The sequence below is a fragment of the Empidonax traillii genome, unplaced genomic scaffold, assembly GCF_003031625.1.
Source record: "Empidonax traillii isolate 1590-97213 ecotype Southwest subspecies unplaced genomic scaffold, ASM303162v1 scaffold473:size728705, whole genome shotgun sequence".
NCBI classification, from domain to species: domain Eukaryota; kingdom Metazoa; phylum Chordata; class Aves; order Passeriformes; family Tyrannidae; genus Empidonax; species Empidonax traillii.
Window position 1 is genome coordinate 214,682 of NW_020955666.1, and position 24,290 is coordinate 238,971.

A 24,290-nucleotide genomic window follows, 5' to 3' on the forward strand; every position below is an offset into this window, starting at 1 on the left:
CGCATAATACAAAAAAGACCTCAGGTCTCAGGTGTGACCTGCAGGTGATAGTGCAATAAACTTAGTAGGGAAGTCATATTTTGTGATGTCCTTTGTCTTTTTACAAGGACATTAGGCACTCTGAGGTTGGCCAGTTAGGATTATTGCTTTCTGAGTGTTAAGCTCCAAATTCTGTCTTGTCTGATTAACACCTTCTATAGTTTATTTGCAGGTGTCAGTGGATGCAGTGGGGCTGCCTGTAAGCAGTTCTTCACTGTGACAAACTTAGAGAGACCAAGTGACTTGCCAAATATTTTTTTCCAGGGTGCCTGCTGCATACAATCTGTCTTTTTGGCATCTACATGCCTTACGAACTGCATGTCCTCCCGTCATCTGCTATTTGGCTATTGTCTTGTTTAAAACAGGTTTTTTGGAACTTAAATGTCAACAGGTGTGACAGAGTATATGAAGGCATGTTGTACAGAAACGTGACTAATTAAAATCTTCTTTTCACTTTAATTTTTATCCCATTAATAATTAAAGTAAAAAATAACATGCATACAGAGCCCTGTGACTTTTTTTTAAAAAAAGTTCTCTAATTAATACAGCTTCTAATTAATGAAGTCCTACAATCTGTGTCGGTTTTAAGTCATCCCAACTCATATACATCTTGCTGTTTACTGCAAGCCTGGAGTCAAGCTGACCTGTCAACCATTTTGTACACAGCATTTCTGGAGTAGGGGCAAGGGTCTGACCAACATCTAACTCAAATAAGCAGCTTCCAAACAGATGGGATTGGAGACCTGGCAGCCAAAATCCCCATTCTGTTCATCGACTGTGGGCACAGAACATAGCCTGTCCAGACAGATTTTGCACCCTTAGTTAGCAAGCCTATGGCAAAGGTGTTGTACAAGGAGGTCTGTGAATATTTTAGAGCTCTGAATCCCAAATATCACACATGTTGAAATGCCAAGTGGTAGAGAGTATTTGTGTCTCATTAAAGTGCTCCTCTGCATGTATTTCTGCGGAACAGCATTCCACAAAGAAAGAAATAATTTTTTGGCTCATCTGTTGCTTTAGAGGTGAAGAGCTAGTGGAGGAGCTGGGAGCATGTACCTCATTATGACAAAGAAAAGCAACAAAGAACACTCTATCTTTCCCTCTTGTTTCTCCTTAGACACACAAAAGAAAAGAAAATTCATGGGTTGTGCTTCATCATGTACAGTTGCTTAGACTGGGGGGAAAGCAAACCACATGGGCTCCCATTCATAACTCTCCAAAAGACTAAACAAAACAAAAAGAAATGGGCTGCCCTTAATATAAAGGGCACGATCCAGAACACTTACCTCCTATCCCAAAGTGCTGACTTATGCTTATCTCTCAGCATCTGTAACTCCCTGCCCTTTGCAGCTTTATTAGGATAAATAAAGGAAACATGTCTGAGGGCAAAAGATGGAGAGAAGCAAGGCTTTTAATGATTATTCACTAGAGATTGATTCTTCTCATTGCCTTATCATCAGTCTTACATTCACTTTGCTACACTCAGGGTCAGAGCAATCATATTTGTGTATACTTGTTTGTGCAAGCGTGGGTGAAGTAAAGGGAAGTATGAAATGTTAGGAATTCCACTGTTGTAACTCCACCCTTGTTGCTTCACAATGAGATTTTCCTGTGTTCCAGGTACTGCATATTTATCTCTTAACTGTCATTGCCTTTCCTACTCCGCTTAATCCAGGCAGTGCTGTAAGGTTAACACGGAGGTTGGGCACAGAATCTTTTTGGCATAATGCAAAAAGATTCACTAAAATAGGTCTGCGTAAAAAACTTCGTGATGAATTCACAAAGCCTCCTGTAAATGCCTAAGGACTTTGCACTCTATAAATATTTAAAACAAATATCTCCCAATACATAAACACACTCATTTCCTGCTGATAAACCCAGACGCATCAGCAGGGGTGGAGGGAAGGCAGTTATTTGTGCTCAGATGTTGTTTAGCATATCCCTGGATGCAATGAAACTTTTTTGTGTTAATTCTTCCCTTTCACTTATCCTTTTCATCATCAGATAGCATTTAAAAATGCAGGAGATGTAATCCAGCTCCTAATCTTAGCTAATGGGAGCTGTGTCTAATTAAAAACTCATCAGTGTAAAAATATGTTTTGTTCACAGCAAAAAGAAAAAAAGTACAAACCCCAACTCTTAAAAATTCCATCTTGCAATATTGCTACTTTTATTTCTTGGGCATGATCTTTGCAATTAGACATACTTTACCTCCATTAAACAACATCACATACGTGCAAAAAAAGTCTTGTTTACACTAAACAGTTTGGGAAGAGGATAGATGTTTTCTAACACAGGAGTCAGCTCATCCACTACTGAGAAGTAACAACTCAGGGACAGTAATGCAGCTCCTGTCTGCTCAGTCTGTTATTATTATGCAGCAGAGAATGAATACTACTGCTACTACTAATAATAATATAAAGGTATCAAGTACTACCTATCAAGGAAAAGCTACACAGGCAGAATGTTTCTGTATAATGAACTATGGCATCCATGTCATAAGGGTCTTCAAACAATTAGGCTTCATTTTTCTGCCTCAGCTGTGTGGTGTCCCCTCTCATCCTCTTTGCCTGCTCTGATTCTGACACAAGTTGGATTCATGGAGTGCACACATTCAGCAAGTGTTGCCATCGTGTCTGAGGCATTTGGGCTCCTCTGAATGCTCTGCTGGGTAACTGAACCCTGGCTCTGTTCTTCTGACCTAGTGCCATCTCTGAAAGGACACAAGGACAGCAGATAGAGAGAACTAGCTTCAGCATTCTGAAGTCTGGCACTGCCCCAGAGCTCCAGGAGATGCTTCACTGCCCTCTCCTGAAATCTACCAGGTGGTGGGTGAAAGCCCAGAAAGCGTGCAGACTGTTGTCTTTGCAATTTCACAATTTAAATCCACTGCGCAGCTCAAGTAGGTATGTTGTTTAGTTACCAGTGTTTGTTTGCATTGCTGCATTTCTGCCATTCCTACTTGGAGAACAGCCTTCCTCTCCCCACTTCCAGAACAATGCCTTGCAGGGAAACACTAATATACTCAGGAGAGCCCCTGCTGCCTTTGCATGGGAAAGAGTGCCGATTGCATGTGGAGACAGAGTCAGGTTATGTTTCCGCTTTTTTAAGTTCAAGTAAACTTCTTCAATTTATTTAGTAATGTGGAATTAACTTTACATTTAAAATAGGTCGTGTCCCCATGAACTCAGAATATCAGGAAAACACTCCTCAAGTTTTCAAGGCTTTAACCCTTGCAGATCTGGAGAGGCTTCCTCCTTTCTTCCCTGTAGCAGCCAAGAACAGCACAACAGGAGGGGGAGCGAAGCAAGCCAGGTGACTACAAAGATAGGTGGTCTGCCCTTAGAGGTGCAGCAAGGTTTGATTTTCTATTCTGTCCTTTGCCTTGCTTTGTTTGCTCCAAAGCATGATCTTCCTTGTCAAGCAGCTCTACAGATTGCCTTATATTGGTACCACACTGATATCTACCTGTGGCTGACAGCATGCAAAAGTTGCCGTGTACACTGCAGGGGAACATGCCATCAAGTGCCTTTGGGAACCATTCATGGACAGCTGTATTTCCTTTCATTTAAATACTCCCTTTTACAGCTAGCCAAATAAACCAAACCATCTGAACCATGTGCCAGCCAAGCTTTTGGTGGTGGCTGCAGGATTTATTCCTTTTTTTTTTTTTTTTTTTCTGTAACTGAATGAAAAGTGAAGTAGGCTTGCCACTGGAAATATTGTTATTGTTATTGCATTGTCAAATACCTACAAACTAGACTTGACATCTGTACCTATATGACACCTACAACCAGGGCTCAGGTTTGGCTGCTTGAGGCATCATCACCATAGATAGTGTGGTGAAATGAATTCTGATAATCTCCAAAATAGTACTTCAATTCTCCCAGTGATGCATTAAGCTGTTTAAGGCACACAAAGTCCAGATCAGACAGTTATGAATATACATGTAGAGAACCTAGGAAGCTTTAGAGATACATGGAAATGGTCCAGCCAAGAGCACTGACAAAACTCAAGTATGGCCTTAGATCCTACCTAAGGAACACAGGCAAACAGAGCGAAAACTTGTTTCTCTGTGTAACTGGTGAATAAAGTACTGCTTGAGCTGATTCTCAGTGCAGCTCTTCTCCATATAAACAACTCTGCCAAAGAAGAAACGTAACCCTGAAGGGCACCATTTCTGCTATCAGAGCTACACTACTACTGCTTTGAGCCCCTGCTGGACCTCAGCCCCTGTGGGACCTCCCAACCCTGAAAGCCTTCTGAGTGGGATAAGTCATAGGAAGGAGCATTGCTAGACCCTTTGGAACTGGTGTTCCTGATATGTATCTTCTCCTCTTTTTAATCTTAATTTCTTCCCTTTTCCCCTTTGCCTTCAGTTTTGACGACCTGGTCAAGTGGACCCCTTGCAGCACCACCAAGGCTCTGTGAGCAGTGAGGCCATGAGCCACATACGAAATAGCACAGAAAAGAGTTGCAAGCTTACTGGGTTGTGCTGGGCTTCTCCTCAGCCATCACAGGCCTGGAGAAGTGCAAGGAAGAGACATCATTACGGGTAGAAACTCTTATTTGCTGTGGGACTGTGAGTGTTTGTCTTCAGGAACCTGAAGCTGGAGTTTAATGGCAGCTGTCTAATCCATCTTAACAAACTTATCAAACCTGCCAAACCCAGAGTTTCATCCAGCTTAAGACTAAATATTTGTTTTCTGTTTCTCTAAATAATTAAGCTCTCTAATTAAAGGGTTAAAGGAAGGCTGACTGAAAAGCTTAATACTCTGTATTTCATTTTTTAAAATATTTTTTCTGAATTTTTTTGAAAGTAAAAAAAAATTTAATGGTGCTTTTTGCCACGGGACACAGGTGAAATCTGTTCTCAGAAGCCTGAGCCTTGCTTAAGTATACAGTGACAGGGTCATGCTAATGCCATTGGCTCTTTAGACCAATTTATTCCATTTAAATTATCCCAACATCAACAAGTCCTTGGTCTCTCTGCAGTCAGCAATGCTGCCAGTTGTGATGATAGTATTTGCAAATGAAACCTTGCCTGCTGTGAGCTGCTGGGTTTAAAGGCAACTGCTAGACATTTGAATCCAATGTTAAGCAGAATTGTGATGATGTTTTGGGAATAAACTTGTAGCAAATTTCCAATTTGTCTTAATTTCTGTGTTACCATATTTCTTCAACAGCCTGAACAATACCATGAAGCTTGTTTTGTTATAACTTCACCAAGTGTATCTCCTTGCATGGAGGTATATATATGGTCTGATGTCTATTTATATTTCCCACTTCTATATTCTTAATTTTTTTTTTTTTTTTGCAGTATAATCCTCTAGTTCTTCATCCTTTGCTCTCTATCCACATTAGATTCTCCTCTTGTCTGTCCCTACAGATGCAGAGATGAAGAGAATTTATTTGTTTTCTCTTTCTACAGGATGAACCTGGGGGGCATGTCTTCCCACCTTTGTCAGTCACTGTACTGAGATGTACAGCATTCACAAGCACTACAATGGCATATTTTCAGCTAACAGAAGTAGTGAAGTTATGCATGGTAAAATAACTTACTCACCAATATTTTCTATTAATTGAAGAAGATTCTGTTCAAACAGAGCAATACCTAGTCAGCCAATTTTATGGAGAAGCAAGCTCAAACCTAGAAAGTATTTTTGCCTTTTTTTTTTTAAGCAGATTTTTGCACAAGCTTTGTCTATTTTTGCTTCTAAAGTAAGAATAGGTATTAGCAATTACATATGCAGGGACCACCTCCACTCGGAGCTCAGTGTGGCCATTTACACCTCTTCTAAGCAGCTACAGAACAGCACCTGGAAGAGGCAGAACACTGCACCTGCTTCCTGGAAGTGTAAGTGTGACAACCCACGCTGCAAAGGAGATAGAGCCTGACCACGCTCTGCTGTACACACCACAGTGTCTGATCCATCAAACAACTGCTAGGAGGAGCACTACCACGGCAAGGAACTGAGAGAGGTGAAAGGAAAAGTGACTGAAGCATTCAGTGGTTATAAAGGAGCACTTCAATGTGTTTCTGCTTCAATGGCAGAGTACAGTGTGATGAGAGGGAAAAGAAGTGCAATATGTAGACTTCGGTGATAGCAGCAATGGGACACAATGGAAATTGTGCTGTAGGTAGACACAAACCAGCAAACTGGAGTGGCTTTTCTTTTTCTGCTCTAACAAGAGAGCTTTCATACATACCTGTTAATGAATAGGGCACCCTTCACACTCAATATCAAAAGGAAGTGCAAATCCCAACTGCATTTGCTTTCACTTACTCATTGTTTTAATCACTAAGCAAGGAGTATCTAATTGTGCAGTAGAAAAACTATGAAAACAGCCAAATTTTCATACCAAAATAGAGCTTTTGTCTCCACTCCTTTGATGACAAATTCTTGCTATGCAAGAAGAAGGGGAAATTAATGGCAGAGATTCAGGATGAAGGCAGTGATTCTGCTGCTGCTATTGTCGCACTTCTCACCGGAGTGCTCCTGGTCTTACTGAACATCTTGCCAATTAGTTTTGATTTCCAGTGGTTTACATCTGTTTCCCCAGGGTAGGTGTCAGAAGTCATGGTCATTTTTAACAGCCTATGTAAAGGCAAGTTCATCTACTTCACTGGGGTGATGGTTACCTGACATTATGCAAATGGAGAAATTCAGGCTTTATCAAAGACAGAGGGAATTCTGAACAAGGCAACAATGGGGCTGAGCTCTATTCAATCTAAACGATTTCCCAATCCCACAGAACATGCCTGGCTGCATTACTTGAAGCTGGGCTGGTGAAAAACCTAGTTGTAATCACCTGTTTCTCAGAAACAACTCAGCAAGCAGAGGTTAAAATTCCTCTTGGTGACCACCCAGACTGCCTCTCGAATTTCAAAAATTGTTAACAATATTTAAGAAATGGTGGCTAAAAAGAGAAGAGAAGGGAAATAGCCATATTTTAAATTGGTGCATCTTCTTTTTTTCTTTCTTTTTAGCAGAATTAATTGTCACTTTCTGCTTTATCTGGGAAGAGGGAAGCTTTTGATTTGAAACAACGTAGTAAGGAGCACATGCAAGCAGAAATGGGCACGGGTCTTTGGGACTTGGACAGAAAGATCAGTCACTTTTGGATCAGAGGTGCTGGCATATCACTGAAACAATCTGTTGAGGCAAAGAACAAATGGACTGCACACTGGATAGATATCAGGACTCTGTATTGCCTGTATCATGTTACCTACTGTTCAAGGTTACAAGACTAATGTACACAAAATAAGGTCAATCACAGCAGCATCTGATGCATTCAATGTATTTTTGGATGTGTGTGACTTCTCAATTTCACACCTGCGCAGCAGGGCTTGATTCCTACGTTACAAATGCTTCTGACTCAGTAGGCACTACAAATAATCAGTGCTCCTTGATTTCCTCACCTCTCTACCCTAGAAATCTGTTACCTATATTTGGTTTCATGCCAGATCAAAAGCAACTAATTCCATTTTTAGCCCTGAAGCTGTTTAATTGTTTTTCTCTTCCTCTACCCCTTTCCTTCACTGTGAGAGGGTAATGACCCATTTTTGAATGGGTTTGTAACCCCCTCCGTCACACAATTAACAACTGCTCCAAAAGGTCTACTGGATTCACAGAGAGAAAACAGCCTTAACATCCAGTCTTGTAACAACAACAGTCAGGCAACTTTGCTGTAATGGTAATCACATTTCCTAAATTTCATGCATTTGGAGTTTGAAAAGGAAGGGGGGGCTGTGTCTCTGCTAAATTTCTTAAGGCAACACAAAACACACTGAAGATATTTCACTTTGGCCCACTGCCTCCCTGCAGACCTACCCCCTACGACGAGGTACAATGTACTTGATTACCTCCCTTCAACATAAATACCAAAATACACTCAGGATATAATTACTGCAATTTACCTTACTCACCTATCTTAAACCTCTCCTGGTTATTGTAGATGATGGTTTGGCCCTTGTTAGCCAGCCTGCATGCTGTAGGAGAGCTCTGGAAACAAAACAAGCTCCGTGGATAGCAAGGTATTTCAGGGAGGAGAAAATTTTGAATAAAAATTTTCTTGCAGTCAGAGAAAGATTGGGCAGAATGATTAGAGGGGAGATCTAGGATCAAGGATCTGACGATTCCTCTTGGCTTTCTTTTGTTGGTGTAGAAAAACATGCAAACACAACACAGCTGCTCACAGCCCTGTGGGCTGCACGTGTTTTGGTTCTTCTTCCAGCAGTACAGGCAGCTAAAGTTGCAAGGGTAGAAGTCCCTTACAGATAAGCAGAAGCCACTGCAAGGGATAAAATGGCTCTACCTCTAACTGGAGTGTGTATGGCTGCTTCTTTACGGTGTTGTTCAGGATTTCACCTTGGTAACTGCAACACTTCAGCCTGTGCTCCTTAGCAAAGCCCTGGAGGAGCTGGTCACTGAGGAAAGTGCCCACTACCAGGAGTCCTACCTTGTAGCAGAGGGAGGGAGTCTCCATGAGCATACTGCTGTACTCAGCACAGCATGGTGGGACTGATGTGGGTTTTAGTAGAGCACTCACATATACCATATGCTGTCAAAAAATCCTCTCATCCTTCAGTGATCCAAATGGCAGTGCTCTCAGTGTTCCCAAAGCCAACAACAGGATTAAACAGATCACTGTGCATGAGTTTGTGTGAAACTGTTGTAAAGTTGCGATATTAAATGGATAGCCAGTATTTTATATAAAAAGGCTCAATGGAGTCATGATATATCTTGTGACTTTCAGAATGGAGACGTTTATAGAGATGCTCCAACCATCTGTGACTGGAAGACTGATAGAGAACAAAGTGAACATTACTGGGGTTAAGTCACAAATTTCACATTTTGAGAGACAAACAGGTATTTACCAGGGATAGTATATATTAAAATTAGTCACAGTTTCCTATTTAATCTGATTTTTACATTTGCCTTCCTAAGGAAGATCATAGGTATTTCAAGTACAGAGGACTAGATATCTGTTCAAATATCAGTCTTATTTTCACTCTGACTCCTATTCACGATTCATTTTTTTCCACCACAGCTATGCTTCAGGGCTACCTCTGTTTACAAAGCTTCAGTCCTTTTCAGGCTAGCAGTAGAAGGAGCTCAAGGAACAGAAGAACAGCCCTAATAGTCAGCAGAAGCCTTGACCATGTTTGTAGCAGGTGCTAGCCTAGCCCCTTTCAAGGTAGTTCAAAAATTAATAAAATAAAAAGACCACTTGAAATATTATAAATAATATATAAAATAATAGAGACAAAGCATAGAAATATTTCTCATAAAATTCCATAAAATGGATTCTAAGTATTTCAGTTTATTAATAAGGAGATTCTAACCTACAGCTCCAGGGGAAGAGAAATAGATTATTCATTGCATCCCCTTTATAAAAATCAAAACAAACCATGTGTTTTATTGAAGGTTTAGATGGGAACAAGGGGCAATTTTTGCCAAGTGGTTACTAAAGAAAATCCACCCACCCCTATCATAGGTTTTGCAACTGGAAGGAGCCCAGGTGGTTCAAACAACGTTTGTCAATCCTGTCTTGATAGAGCAACTACCTTTTTCTGAGCTGCTGCTTTTAAGCAGATCTATTGTATTCAGTCAAGGTGATGGTGTTCATTCTGCAACACCTCCTTGACCTGCAGGATATTTCATTTTTCTGCAATGCACTGCAGCAACTGCATGGGTAAGACATGTCCCTTTGGCTTGCCACTTTTCTGGCAAGCTTATGTTTCCACAGGCATGTCAACACCTCCTTGGATATTAGCAGGAGTATAAATGTTAGTTTATGCTAATAAGTAATACATTGAAAAACAAAGAAAAGGTCAGAAACTGTAGTTTTATATTAAGTGTGATTTCCCCAGACAAAATAAATCCGATTCATGGCACATGCTTACAGTTTTCCATGAGATATATTTATAGCTGGGAATATGTACTTTGGCTAACCCTATTGTAACCACAGAGAAGGGAGAAGAGGAGGGTGAGGGTTTTTTTTTCACTTTTAAAGTAAAAGAGGGAGGTTAATTGGTTCTGCTAGCTGAAGGGTTATGTGCCAGGCAGCAGGAGCATGCATTGTAATAGAAGAACTACGGAGACAAATGAGCCAGTCCACAGGATGAAAATACCCACATAATACCTTGGGATAAAGAGAAAAAAACACCAAGGCACAAATAAAATAAAATAAAATTAGGAAATCTCTGGCTTTTTCAGGTACAGTGATATTAACCAGCATCTTGTGCAAGTAATAAACAATTATTTGCTTAAAAAAGGTAAAGAACATATTGTTTCTGTGCTGTAATTGCTATAAGAGGTGGTCAGGTCAAGACTGACGTATTGCTTGGTTGTCACCATCAAATTTACCCCTTCTGGCCCAGAGACTCCAGAGCCCAAACTAGCTAAAGGCATTTTGCCATTAAAGGTTTTTGTCATGATCACAAGGAGCAAATCTCACTTATTTTCTCCCTTTATATCGGTGATGAATGATTTGTGTGAGCAAAGGAGTAGTGTAGTAAAAGCAAACAGGAACAGATCCCATAGACCTTAGAAGTAAATCACTAAAGAAAGGGACAGTTACTCCATGGCAACATTTCACAGGCATTGCCCATGACAAACTTGTACATAAACTTATCAAAAAATATCTACAGAAGGAAGGGAAGATCTTGATGAACCAAAGGAGCCTTTACTTAATTTTCTTCTTGATCCAACTTTTTTTTCTCCTTAGTGGCAAGGAGCCCATGGGCAGGATACACAACTTTGTGTAGGAAAATTATTTGTCTTCTTTCTTCATATTCCATCTACTTTTCTGTCTCTCTACCCTTTCTTTCTTTCTTTGGCAGAAACTACAATTCTCCTTCAACAGCAACCTGCTTTGGAGAAACTCTCCCTGTTCTTATCCATCACTCTGAACTTAAGGTCACACATAATTTCCAAGGCTGACTGACAATAGTACCTCATACCATCCCAAGCCACACAAAAGCCAACAAGAGCATCTGGAGTAGCCCATCCTCAGGAAAAGCGTTAGATACCACTTGCCATACTGACAAAACTGCTGTTAAAATACTACCAGTTCATCTCAGGTACTCATTTCTATTGACAGCATTATAAAAGACCGGGAAGTGGTACTATCTCTGTAGTATAGACAGAGTCCTATGAAAACTTATGGAAGGAACGACATGAGCCAACACCAGCATGTGACAGCAATTTCCTCCAGGCCTAACTGGAGCCTGAATGCACAGAACTTCAAGAGTGTTTGATTCAAAAGGAATTAAGAACCTGAATAGCTTTCAGGATCTGGGACAGCAAGATTAAGAGATGGGCTTCTGGAAGATATTTTGGAAGTCTGGAAGACTCTACATGGACCTAAGTGATTCTGGGTTTTAGGTTCCACTTTTAAACATGATCATAACATAAATTCTCAGGATCACACTTTTTCCATGATTTTCATAGGAATGTCCACTAGGATGAATAAGGGTTTGCAGTTTGAATCAGACATGGTCTTTTCCTTCTAATAGATCTTTTGCTTTATTGGATGTCACAACTCATCGGCTTAATATTCTTCCCTGTAATTGTAAAAATTGCTAAAATTTTGCACTCTGCCCTACGAAGTCTGAAATGGTTTAAAAATATATATTGCTAATGCAGAATTTGGCAACTGCTGTGACAATTCCACTGTGCACTGCTGAGGTGACTCTTTTTTCTTGTGGCTTTTATTAAATGGACTTGGGGAGGTAAGTCTACATTTCCTTTGGTAGGTCAGCTGTAAAATTTTACTTAATAGCTAAAATAAAGTTATGAAATGATTTCCACTGGGATTGAACAGATGTGTAACTGAGAGAAACTCAGAGGACATTAGCAAGGAGTCCTTTCTCTTTCATTTCTTATTAATACAACACCAAATCAAAAAGCACTGCAATTTCTAGAGTGAAGTTTCTGATACATTTAACAGGCTTTGAATCCATACTTTTCCATGTGCTTGGCATGTATGAGAGAACGCCATTATTATTTTTTTTGCAGGTTCATATATTAAAAGACAGATCTTAGAAACTGTCCATCTGATCAAGCTCAGTGCACTGCTGTGTGAACTTCTAGTTTTTGTGAAAAAAGGTAGATACTGTGTAGTTTAGATTATTTGTTTTTTCTTAGAAAATCTTGTGCATTAATATACAAAGCACTCATACACATAATATTAATGACTTAAAAATAGTAACCACGTGCAAAAAATATATTCTGTGGAATTAAACATTAACAATGGAATTATTTTACTTCCAATGTTTATTGTTTATTCCTCTGGAAGGGGTGACTGTTGTACAAAATGCTCTGTTACTCTTTCCAGTAAAAGGCCACGTGAATTCATTTCTGAATGACCTAGTTTCAAACTTTCTGCTTTCCCCCTCTTACCTCATAAGAGGTAAGATGCTGTGCTTGAATTTATGTTAACATAATAATTTCTGTTTCTCACTTTTACTGAAAAAAACGCAGATAAAATATTTACTGTAAAGCATGCAAGGGGGGGATTTCTTGTTAGTTTGCTTTTAAATTTTCAAATTGAAACTAGAAGAGTTTTATTTCTTTATGCATTGTTGTTGATTCTGAGGTCTTTCACAGAGGGACATGAAGAATGGAGCATCAAATGAAATGGTTCAATAAGAACTAAGCAGGACAGTGGAAGATCATTATTTTGATTCTACCAGTTTTTTAAAAAAATAGATGAAATATGGCAAATTAAAAGGTAAATATTTTTTAATGAAAACCTAAAATATTTTAATTTAAAAAAAAATCTTTCTACAAGTTCCAAGTAAAATATTCACTTTTTCTTTTCCCGTTGTTCTTTTAATGGAACAATTAAGTAAAGCTTAGTGGAATACACACCTCCCAAATTTATGTTTTTCTCCAAAAGAATTGCTTCAGCTAAAAACTGACACAGCTCTGAACAAAAGATATCTGAATACATATTATTTTGTCCTTTTTGGGATTTATTTGCTTCCCGGAAAAGTCTTTCTGAGTCCTACCATGTTCTTAGGCAAATTTAGGAGAGTTAAAATGGAAATATTCAGAGAATAAATACAAAAAAAAAACAACTGGGAAAGAAACCACCAAGAACTGTTGTAATCATCTGGGAATACTATTGTATGCATGGTTGAAAAAATAAATGTTGTTATTAGTTTAACTACTGGGATGACCAAAAAACTGTAACTTCTCATTCACTTTTATGGGACAATTAAATTTAATGATAAAACTTCATAGAAACTTAGCTTCATCATTGTGTCTGTTTTTAAACCCAATGAAATATAAGCCATAAAATGTGATTGCATAACCCCAATTCACAATATGCTTTCCTTTTTTTTATTTATATGACTTAGATAAAGAAAAAGGAAAAAAACAGATAAGAAGAAAGGCTATTATATTTAGATTTTTTTTTTTTTTTTACTGTGGAGATCTTTGAAATCTCCACTGAGACTTTCTGTTGGTATAAATAATGAAATCATTTGAGCGGCTAATTTTTAAAGAATTTTTACAGTTCTGTCTTGTAACTAGATGTTTTAAAACTGTTATTTTTAAGAATGCTAGAAAATGCTCATTGCCATTTTAATTTAAATGAATAAGAATTATTTTGTCTTTTAAAAGCTTTGTTTAATAAAAAACATTCAACTGAACCTTGTTTAGTACATATATATTAAAATTAATTAAAATGAATTAAAATTAATTAATTAGAGTGTTAGACCTGATGCTAGATTTGTACATTTTTTCAAATGGAAATAAAAATATGTACAGAAATGCTCGTGCACGTTCCTTAGAAGGGAAAATGGATTTTAATCATATTATGGAATACATTCACCTTGTACTGCAGAAATCCCTAAGTGCACAATGGGGCTGTGGAAATGAGCAGTGCTTATAGTCAACAAATATTTACTAAAAATATCAGACTTTGAATTTTTTTTATTGTTTCCAGACAAGAAAAAGAAGCAACTGCACCATCCTCTGTGCTCAAAGTGGACTAATCAAAGACATCAATTTCACTCTGTGGAAGAGGTACTGTGAAAAAAATGTTATTGTACACTGAGTTCTCTGTTGATTTTAGTATTCAACCGTGCATCACTGGCATCAGGGGCTGGAATATCCTATAGTATATGTTAAATGATGTTCCACTCCAAGCAACACTCACACATTAAAATGAAAGTAAGAGCTCCACTCAGGTCAGGAGGAGCAGTATAATTTCTGTTCAGTGAATTCCCACAACTTGTACCTTGTGGAAGAAGTGAGGCAAACTGTCAGAAGGCAAGGAAATTAGTTCTGATGTGGGTTTTGCTTTCGCATCAGAAAATATTGAAATAAGCTCTCAAGACAAATGGTTACCTTTTTCAAAGCTGCCCAGCCTTTCTCCTTTATTGCTGACCCTCTCAGTGTGAGGATGGGAGAAAGACATCATTTTGCAAACAGAGGTCATACTGGAAAGAATGATGCCATGCGTGACTAATGAAGTCCTCTGATTCAGGAGGAAATTTTGATTTACATTTCAAATCAACAGCAATCTCTACCCAAAATAGGTTTTGAGCAAAGAAGAAAGTGAACTCTGCATTTCCATGGAGATAGTTTGTGAAGCATAACATAAAATACCTAATATTTCATATGCTATTTCTTACACCAAAGTGCATGTCACTCCTTGCTAAAAGAGCACAACGATTCATAAAAGCAATCTGTATTTTTCTGCAGGTTCCATATATATCTAAAAAAGTGATGTTATTTATTATCCAAGTATTGATATTGCTTTATATAGTAAATTCTCTCTTACATACAATTGAGATAGATTATAGTCCTAAATACATAATAGTTTTCACAATAGCTTAAAAAGAGAAAAGCAAGGCAAAACTATCACTTACAAAACTTTCTCATTAACACTGTATTACTTACAATATCCTTCCTTTTAGCTATGAAAGGTTTGGTTAGTGTCTCTCCTCCAGAGTTTGATTTTTTTTTTCCTGTGCGGGGTATAAAGCTGTCAGTCTCAGTTATCGTTCATGGAAAAAATTATTTTGGTTTTTTTTTTTTTCTTTTCATAGAATCATAGAATCATAGAATAGATTGGGTTGGAAAACACCTCCAAGATCATCAAGTCCAGCCGTTGATCCAACCTCACTGTGATTACTAGACTGTGGCACATCCAGCCTCATCTTAAAAACCTCCAGGGACAGTGAATCCACTACCTCTCTGGGCAGGCCATTCCAATGCCTGACCACTCTCTCTGTAAAGAATTTCTTTCTAATATCCAACCTAAACCTCCCCTGGCAGAGCTTAATCCCATGCCCTCTTGTCCTGCTGCTGATTGCCTGGGAGAAGAGACCGACCCCCACCTGGCTACAACCTCCTTTCAGGTAGGAATACTCATAGACCCTGCCAAGAATAGATTCTTAGTACTCAGCACAGCTGAAAGGGATGAGCTCTAGCAGGGAGTCAAATATAAATGGTTATACCAAAATAGAAGCAAATCCATGTGGTCATCACCTCTTCTTCTGAGAGAAGAAAAACACACTGAATGAGCAACAGCAACACTTTGGGAGTGGTTAGAAACATTTTCTCTGCTCTGGCATAAAAATAAACAGAAGGCAGTCCCCCATTCAAACCAGTGCCCAAATTCCCAACAGCAGAGCAGGTAACTGAAGTGTATGCCTCCATCAAATTGGGGAAATGGATGCATTTTGAGACAAGCTGAGGTGAATTAGTGACAAGAGTGTGTCTTAACTTCTATCTTATTTTTGCTAGTCATGCCAATCTGGCAGACTGTGCCTGAGCTGGATTCTGTCCTCGTTCATGACAAAACTGTTAACACAGCCGCAACTGCCAGTCCAGATGTGCCTTCATAGTCTCCGTGCAGTTCCACCATCTCCTTCCCTTTTAGGGATATCCAGGGAAAGAAAAAAGTGATAGGAACTGAGGCATCTAATGGCAATGAAGTTGCAGAAAAGGTAAAGTAGGAAAGATTTTGCCCTGCTAGAATTCTTGTAACAGATGATATTACTTGTGCCAGAATAAAAATGGATTTTCAGATGCTAACACTGGCAGTAGCTGAAAGCACTGGCCATTAGGAAATTCCTAGTGCATTTTGTCTCTGACCTGTGTGAGCAGATACTCCAAACTGTTACAATGTTGTTTTCACAGGTACAAGTTTCAAATCATAATTGCTATTTAAACCTGAAAGCATACACACTGCTGATTGCATGTGAGGTGCCTTCTGCTGCCTGCCTGCACTTCAGAGCTTTTCATTTCCCCAGTGGGGTGCACTCTCCAGGTATGAGTATCACATTAAATCCTAGTAGAAGATTATACAGATGACATAAAGTACTAAATTACTGAGGAATGAGCTATGTAGAAAGAGGAAAAATGTGAAGAAAAATGGCATGAAAAATATCACAAAATTTCTCACACAATAAGAATTTCCCCCAAACCTGTAGTTATTCTTTCCAAAGACTAAAAGGTGCTTTGACCTTGCCTTCAAAGGTAAACCCCAGAGCATCTCATAGCAAACCGCAGTATTTCTCTCTTTCCATAACTTTTTGTCAGGAAGGCAAAAAACATGAATGCCACTCTGGCCTAACACGTCTTTGGAATAGTCATGGGTGCAAAATAAGGACATAAAAAGTATTAAACTGAATTCTGTGATTTAGACACAGAACCAAAGAGAATAAAGCACAGACATGAAAGATTAAATCTACACTACACTACTGTATTTAAAAAGACACATGTAAAAGACAAAGGAAGAGCCAGGTCACCTTTGTTTGACAGCAGCTCCACACAGCTGTTTTCTTTTTTGAAGGAAAGAAAGGGAATAATGGGAGTTTGTTTGGTTTTTGAGTTGTTTTTTTTCTCCAAGTGAAACTGCAAGTGGAAATTTGAGATAAAGATAACTTAACTGTATAAGTGGATTTTAGCTTTGACAGAAAGGTTAACGATCCAACACTTGGAAGTATGCCAGGACACATTAGTGACCACAAACAGTCATAAATTTGGTTTTACATTCAAACGAAAGAAGCCCTGCAGTATAGGATCTCTTGTCATCCTGGTGAAACATTGACTATGTGATGAGTTGGGAAAAATAAAACCTTTGTATTCAATAACATCCTTTCCTGTGAGAGATGAGCTGAACCTGGAGATCACCCATGTGAATCACAATAGCAATCCTATTTCAGTTCCAATATTGTATCATTATTATAATTTTCTTGTTGGGTTTGTTCTTTATATTCAGAAATACAGCACTCTACAGCAATAGCACAGGCCCTGCTGTTCTGCCTCAATTTGTGTTAATCTCAATAGTACATGAATTCATTTGTAAAGGGGACAGAGAGAAGAGACTAAGGCCAGCTACTATATTGCAAGATACACACTACAGCATAATCTGGAAACTGTGGAGTGGGGAAAACTCCCCAAGAATTTTTTTTTTTTTTTTTTTTTTTTTTTTTTTTTTTTTTTTTTAGAAAACTGAGGGCACCTATTCAGAGTGAAGTTGGTGAGAGGAGAAGAAAAAAGTGCTGTCACTGCAGGTGTAGATGTTGCTCACAAAAAAAAAAAAAAAAGAAAAAAGGTGGAGAACTGAAAAATGCCAAAAGAAAAAACAGCAGGTCTAGAGCAGGGGAGAATAAAGAGTAAGCTGACAGACCAGACAAGAGAAATGAATCAGTCGAACACAGGAATTAAAAGAAGATCAAAACCCAGAGAACCTCTGTCAGTTTAACATAGCTTTTAAAGTGTCTAGCTTGACAGAACCTTAGGAGAAAAGGATTATTTCAGTAAGAAATACTGACGACCCTTCCTGCTGCACAGGGAGTCCTACAAGGAGGCCTTGGCAGGTTGGACCTGGGAGGGACCTCTGAACAGGCCTGGGAATGACATAAAGAAAGGAGCAGGCTTAGATTAAAAAATTGCATAGCACTAGCCTGAAAATCCCAAACCAGACCATTACAATACAGATAGAAAGACAGATAGATCAGAAACTGCAGATAAACAGGAACTGATGTCATTAAATAAGCACTCAGCCTATGATAAGCAGGATATTGCTTGGGGAAACAGTACACAGGCAAAATCTTTTCAAGAACAACTATATTCAACAGTTATCTCTGTTTATATTATCTGTAAATATACTTTCCTGATATATGTCACAATAATAGCTCCTAATTTTTCCCTTTCACTGGATTTATGCTTTTGTAAGTGCATTGGCTTCATCAGTGGGCCTCCCAAATTGCCTCAGGCTACATGAGAGCAGCTTACACCAGCCAGTGTAAAGGAACATATTTCCACTACAACCACAGCAACATAATGATGTTTCACTCCTACTTGCAAATTCCTGGAACTTCTTTGTGTCACTTTTGATTTCTGAACCCTTCCAAATTTACTTGCATTCCTTCTCATAATTTCATTGGAACCCATCAGCGCTTGTAGCAGAGCACAACAATGTATATTTTCTGATTGATGGGAAATAATGGCCAGTCTTCACGAACGAAGAACCAGGAAAGGTCTTTCCACCTTCCAGCCTGCTCATTGGATTTTTTAGGTGAGACACAGTGTGCGCGGAACTGAGCCCACCCTTTAATCCTGAGGTTCATCTGCCAGGGCCAAGCACACTTGGACGGTGGCAGCGAGGTCCTCAGGATGTAGATGGATTGCCTTACAGGGCTAATGAGCTCCATCTGCCAGGGGAGTGTCCTAACCGGGAATCGAACCCGGATCTCAGCATTGACAGTGCTGCGGTTTAGCCACTGCACCACCAGGAGCACTCTTGATGGGAAATACAACCATCACATATCCCCATACAAGCCCTGAGTAGTCCACCTTGGCTCCCTGCAAAGCCCTTAGTTGAATTTTCTCCAGAGCAGTTGTTTTTAGGTTATTGGACTGAATCCCATCGACCAGAGCTTTGGCTTCACAGGCACCTCTTACTTATCTTGTTAACTACTTGTTTTCTTGCTTCCCATTTTAAGCTCACACAAAAGCAGCTTTTGGGACATGGGTCCATTACAGCTGCATCCCATAAACACCAGGACATGCCTGTGATGCCCTATGAGGTGCAAGCAGGGATCAGACCATACACAGAGGCCACAGTGAAGGGGTGTCTGGGTTGCAGCAGTACCTGAGCACAGTGAGCTAACTCCCTGCTACTTCTCATTATATTTTCCAGCTTCCCAGAGCTGTGGCCACTCCATTTTCTGCCTAGTGGCTAAATGATACAACTGTCAGTACCATAGCACCTAGGTTAATACTTATATTCGCAGCATGAGCATTTTTCTCAGTTCACATCAAAATTGATGGGTCCAGAAGAGCTGGTCATGTATTCCTTTATGCCGTAAATGCCTACCCCCCCTCCGCAACTTCACTGGGAAACTTGACTGAAAAGCAACGCGACACAAGAGTTTCAGTGTCAGCTTCAAGAGTCAGGGAAACTTTAAAAATGCTCTGATTCATTTTAGTGGCCCTTAGACAGTAAGCTTTTAATTATTTCTATGATTATATCATGTAGATTTTCATAGCTTACAAGCAAGAGCCATTTGTGCTGGGAAAGACCAGTGATGCTTTCTGCGTTTCTCTCTGTTTTATCTAGCCTTACTAAAATTATAGTTGCTATTCTCTGCCTCTGAAATAAACTGAATACTTAAACAGTATAATTCTAGTCTTAAGTTCTGACTGAGTTCCAGTTAATTAATCTTCTTCCATTCCCTATCTCTCCTTGGCACTGAGAAAGCCTATACACAACACTGTTTGTATTTCGCAGATACATGAAGCTGTGGAAGAACAGAATGAAGAAGAAAGAACTATATAACAAAAATGTCAATGTTTTTTGAGAAAAGAAAGCTCATGAGTGACTTTATTGCTATCTACAACTATCTGAAAGGAGGTTGTGGCCTGGTGAGGGTTGGCCTCTTCTCCCAGGCAGCTAGCTACAGAATTAAGCAACCACAGGGGAGGTTTAGGTTGGATATTAGGAGGAATTTCTTCACAGGAAGGGTGATCAGACATTGGAATGGACTTCCTTTGGAGGTGGTGGATCCACCATCCCTGGAGGTGTTTAAGGAAAGTTTGGATGTGGCACTTGCTGCCATTGTCTAGTTGACAGGGTGGTCATAGGTTGGACTCAATGATCTCAGAGGTCTTTTCCAAAGCAATTGATTCTGTGATTCTGTAAAAGGATGATCACATGCTTGTGTACAAAGACAGAAGGAAATCTGGTATTCCATATGACATTTGTCAATATGATGTAGAAAATAACCAAGTTGTATTTAAGTAAAGGACCAGGAAAAAAATATTTAAAATAGTTATGTTGACACTATGAATTTATGATTAGCTCTAAATTAAATGTCATTCTGGGGAGAAGGAACAAAGTTGAGTTCATGGTAAAGTCATGAAAAATGTGAGCCTTTACTGGACAGGATGGCAACTATATTGGTTTCCTGAATTTACTGTACTGTCATGGCCATACCTCTCTGGGGCTGAACTGGTTGGAACAGAGCTGAGATGGATATTCACCAGCCCATGGCTGTGCCTTCTAAACAGTCTTCAGTTTACTGAAGTGATTCCTAGCACAAATTAAGCATGAGCTGGACCTTTCCCTCTTATCTGTGAATGGCAGAATCAGCAGGTAATAGGAAATGCCTACGCTTCTCTTGAGGAAGTATCTAACAGAGGAGACACCAGGCACTGCGCAGAGGAACGGTGAAAAAACTGAAGGTGTAAAGCTGCTTTCTCACTTCCTGAGCAAGGTGAAAGGTCTTTTTACACCTTCTTTTTAAAATGATTATGCATATAAACTATGAATAAACTAGGAATAAGTTAGCAATGACAAACCAGGATATGCTTGGAAAGACCTTATTAAAAAGTCCATGCATATGGCATTTCAAAAATGAAAAATCCATTGCTGCCACTTTTTGAAATTCCTTTTTGAATACAGTCCTAAATATAAGTGCTTATTGTTAACTTGAACAAAAAAACCACAAACTCAAACCAATGAAAAGCTGAATGAGAATACAAGCGAGTTTGAGAGCACAGTTCTCTCACTTGCACTGTCCCATCTTGCTAGCTGGATGGAGGTGTCAAATGTAAAGGATAAAGGTGGAAACAGGAAGGGACATTTTCCAGAAGCTAGTAAAGGTAGTGGCACTTAATCTGTAGGCATTAACTACACACAAAAGAGCTAATGTGTGGATTTTATGAGGTCTGAAAACTTTGAAAAGCTGGAACTTCTTAGAGGGATGGGGGGGCCAGGGGTAGCCCTTTAGCATAGGAGCCATTATTTGTTTCAGGCTGAGCATGCAAAAACTGAGCCCTCCTAAATCTGTGTGCAATCCTGAAAATGCTGACTTTGACTTTTTAACCCTCTGCTAATTTGCCAAGTAATTTTTCATTTCCCAGCTCCCTGTACCTGCAGAATGTACCGTGCTAGATGACTGCAGCATCTCTAGAGGAAATACCTTTTCCACATACAAAAACAAATGCTATCGAGCTGGCAGATTGAGAGGAAGGAGTTCACTTTATGCCTAGAGACACCTGCCTTGGGCATCACGTCCCTGACATTCAGCTTTCACTGCCTGTGGCTTTGCCCCTCCTGGGCAGTTATCAGCCATCCTCTATTCTCACATTCCATATATCTGCCAACAGATGTAGCAAAATTAAACCCCATCTGTTGGATAATGTCTTGAGTTTCGTGTTCCATTTAGCTCTCTTTGGCCTACAGTCTCCAAAGGCAGATTTAAATTGCTGGTTTGCCTACGGCTTCAAGCAGAAATACACGTGTGTGTGTGTGTGTGTGTGTGTGTGTGTGCGCGCGCCTTCCTCTGTAGTAATTTTCCTTGTCCCTTATTTACAACAACCAGGCACTTCAGCACAAACTGGTTTTGACAGGGGAATAATGTGTGTACCGTGTGGGAAAATTTAGCACAAAAGATGTTCACTTTACTGGAATTTGCATAGGAAAACTCTGCTCAGAGTCCTGACTGGGGAGCCTCCTCTAATCTGCAGTAAGTGCAAATGGACAAACAAATTATTTCCATTACTCAAGACACTGTGCAGAATTTGTACAATTTCAAAGCTAGCTGAAAGGAGGAGTTTTACAAAGCCTTGGGGCAAGGTACTCAGAGATGTTGTGAAATGCCAAAAGGATTTCTCAGTGGGCAAAATAAAGGTTATGTTTTAATAGAGGAGAAAGATCTCAGATAATCCAGAGAGATCTTAAGGTTTCGTCTCGCTGCTCACCACTCGATGCTACCAAAACATATGTTTTGTTACCTCTCTGGAGACATGAATTAATGCTGTATTTGGCTGTCAGTGGGTTTCTACTGGTTTTCTTCTCTTCAGCAATCACTGTCCTAGAGATGTCTCAATTCTCACACAGGAAAGAATGTTTTTAGTGATAAAATTCCCCTAGGAACAACACCAAGTAGCATTCAATTCATCCAAAAATTATGCAGGCATATTATCAAATTATTAGCTATTTGGACAATGATGAATCTACATATAATCGGGTTTGCTTGCTTGTTGGTGGGGTTTTTTCCTTTTTTTCTTTTGGATTTCAAGAAGCAAATCCCATTTCCCTTCAGGCTTCTCTGCAGGGCGTAAGAAGATCTCTCCTTTGCCTCTACCCCACAGCACACTCATCCCTATCCTGGAAGCTGTCACTCAGCTGGCCGTGTGAGACAACAGCCATGGAACCACAGTCTTGTTGGGTTGTTAACAAAGAATTTTTTCTATTTGTATTAGTGGTGCTAAGCAAATGTTAGTGTTTTCCTGATAAGAGCAGTTCTTAGTAATGAAAGAAATCATGTGGTAGGCACGAATGTCGGTGTGCCATTAATCCATTGAATGGGCAAACTAAAGAGACAGTTCAGGGGCCAGTGCCTGACTATTCCTTGCTCTGCCAGAGTAGATTTCTTCCCTATTTGAAAGAAATTATATCTATTCCAAAAGATAATGCAATTGCTTGGTTTTCTGTCTCTCTGTGCCCCAGCTTGAAATTCATAAAGAAAAGATTCCCTGAAGTTATTTAATATAAGTGGTTCTGAGAAAGCCGGAAATCAAATACAATAGGTATTTTCTGGTACCGAAATGTTTCTGTGGATGTGGAAAAGGATTAGATGATCTTGTTAGCTCCCTGCCAGACCATCTCCTATGATTATATGCAATAAAAAAACCCCTAATCACTCATCCAATACTTCTAAATATTCCACATTTCCCTTTTTCTTTTTTCTATGTACTGCTTCTGATGGCAGAGAAGGGTGACCTGGTTGTTTTTTTAAGGTGTGAATTGAAAGGCATAAGTTGGTTTTCATTTAACCCAAGCTACTTTACCAACTCTTTGTGGTTTCACTTTTGTAAATTGCGGGTTATTGAGTTGTCAGTTCTCTTGCTCTTTGGGCTGATTTGACCTTTAATGGTCATTTAGGTGACCAGTATTTAAGCCTTAGTTCCAGCTGAAGCACTGAATTCCACTATAGCTATTAGCATATCTCTAAATCTTCCCATCTCTGCTATCACCGCCCCTAAATTACTGCTACAATTTCTTCATTCATTCATGCCCTCTGCTCTTCACCCCTGGCCAGCTGTGAAATGCTGTTCCCTGGACACTAATCAAGGGTTTCTAGGGAGAAATTTAATTTCTAGATTTATATTTATCTATGGATCCTCGGATTAATCCATCTTCCATATTAAAATTTTTATTTAAAGTTGTATATAACAGCTTGCCCCACCTCCCAAAGCAGAACACCAATGCCATGGTCTCCATTCCCTCTTGTTTGTCCTACACTGTTTTTCCATCCTGGAGTACTAATTGTATGCCCACATTTTCCTTTTCCACTTCCATATGCCAGGACCCCAGTTTTGGTTTCCAGATAACTAATAAAATATGAATCTTGATTATAATCTCCTTTACACTAGTTGCCACTTTAATTATGCCTTAATTTCAATTAAATTTGTGGTGTTATTTTGGAGCTGGTGTAATTAAGACAAGAAACCTCCTCTTTCTACAGAGCGAAGCAAATTGTTTTCAGATGACATCTGCATGCTGACATGTGTGAAGGGAAGCAGTGCTCTCAGCTCACCTTGCATTTGACACTTGCAGGAGGTTCTTCCCTGCCTGCTACTGCTCACATTCATTTCCTTCAGACCAAGACCCCCTTTTTGTAGGTTCAGATTCCCAGTTAAATTAGAAAGCTTTCACAGTACTGCAGAAAAATCATACGATCAAATGAAGGTTGGCGAGTGCTACTT

General features: G+C 39.4%; 1 long non-coding RNA gene across 1 annotated transcript in view; it reads right to left on the minus strand.

Moving 5' to 3' along the window:
- Positions 1–3,071: 3,071 nt before the first annotated feature.
- LOC114063527 overlaps positions 3,072–24,290 on the minus strand; it is a 61,680-nt gene continuing 40,461 nt past the window's right edge. The window contains exons 3-5 of the long non-coding RNA XR_003572573.1: positions 17,762–17,920; positions 12,972–12,977; positions 3,072–3,083 (exon numbers count right to left, since the gene is read on the minus strand). This is a non-coding gene — a long non-coding RNA (uncharacterized LOC114063527). The remainder of the gene's footprint in view (positions 3,084–12,971; positions 12,978–17,761; positions 17,921–24,290) is intronic.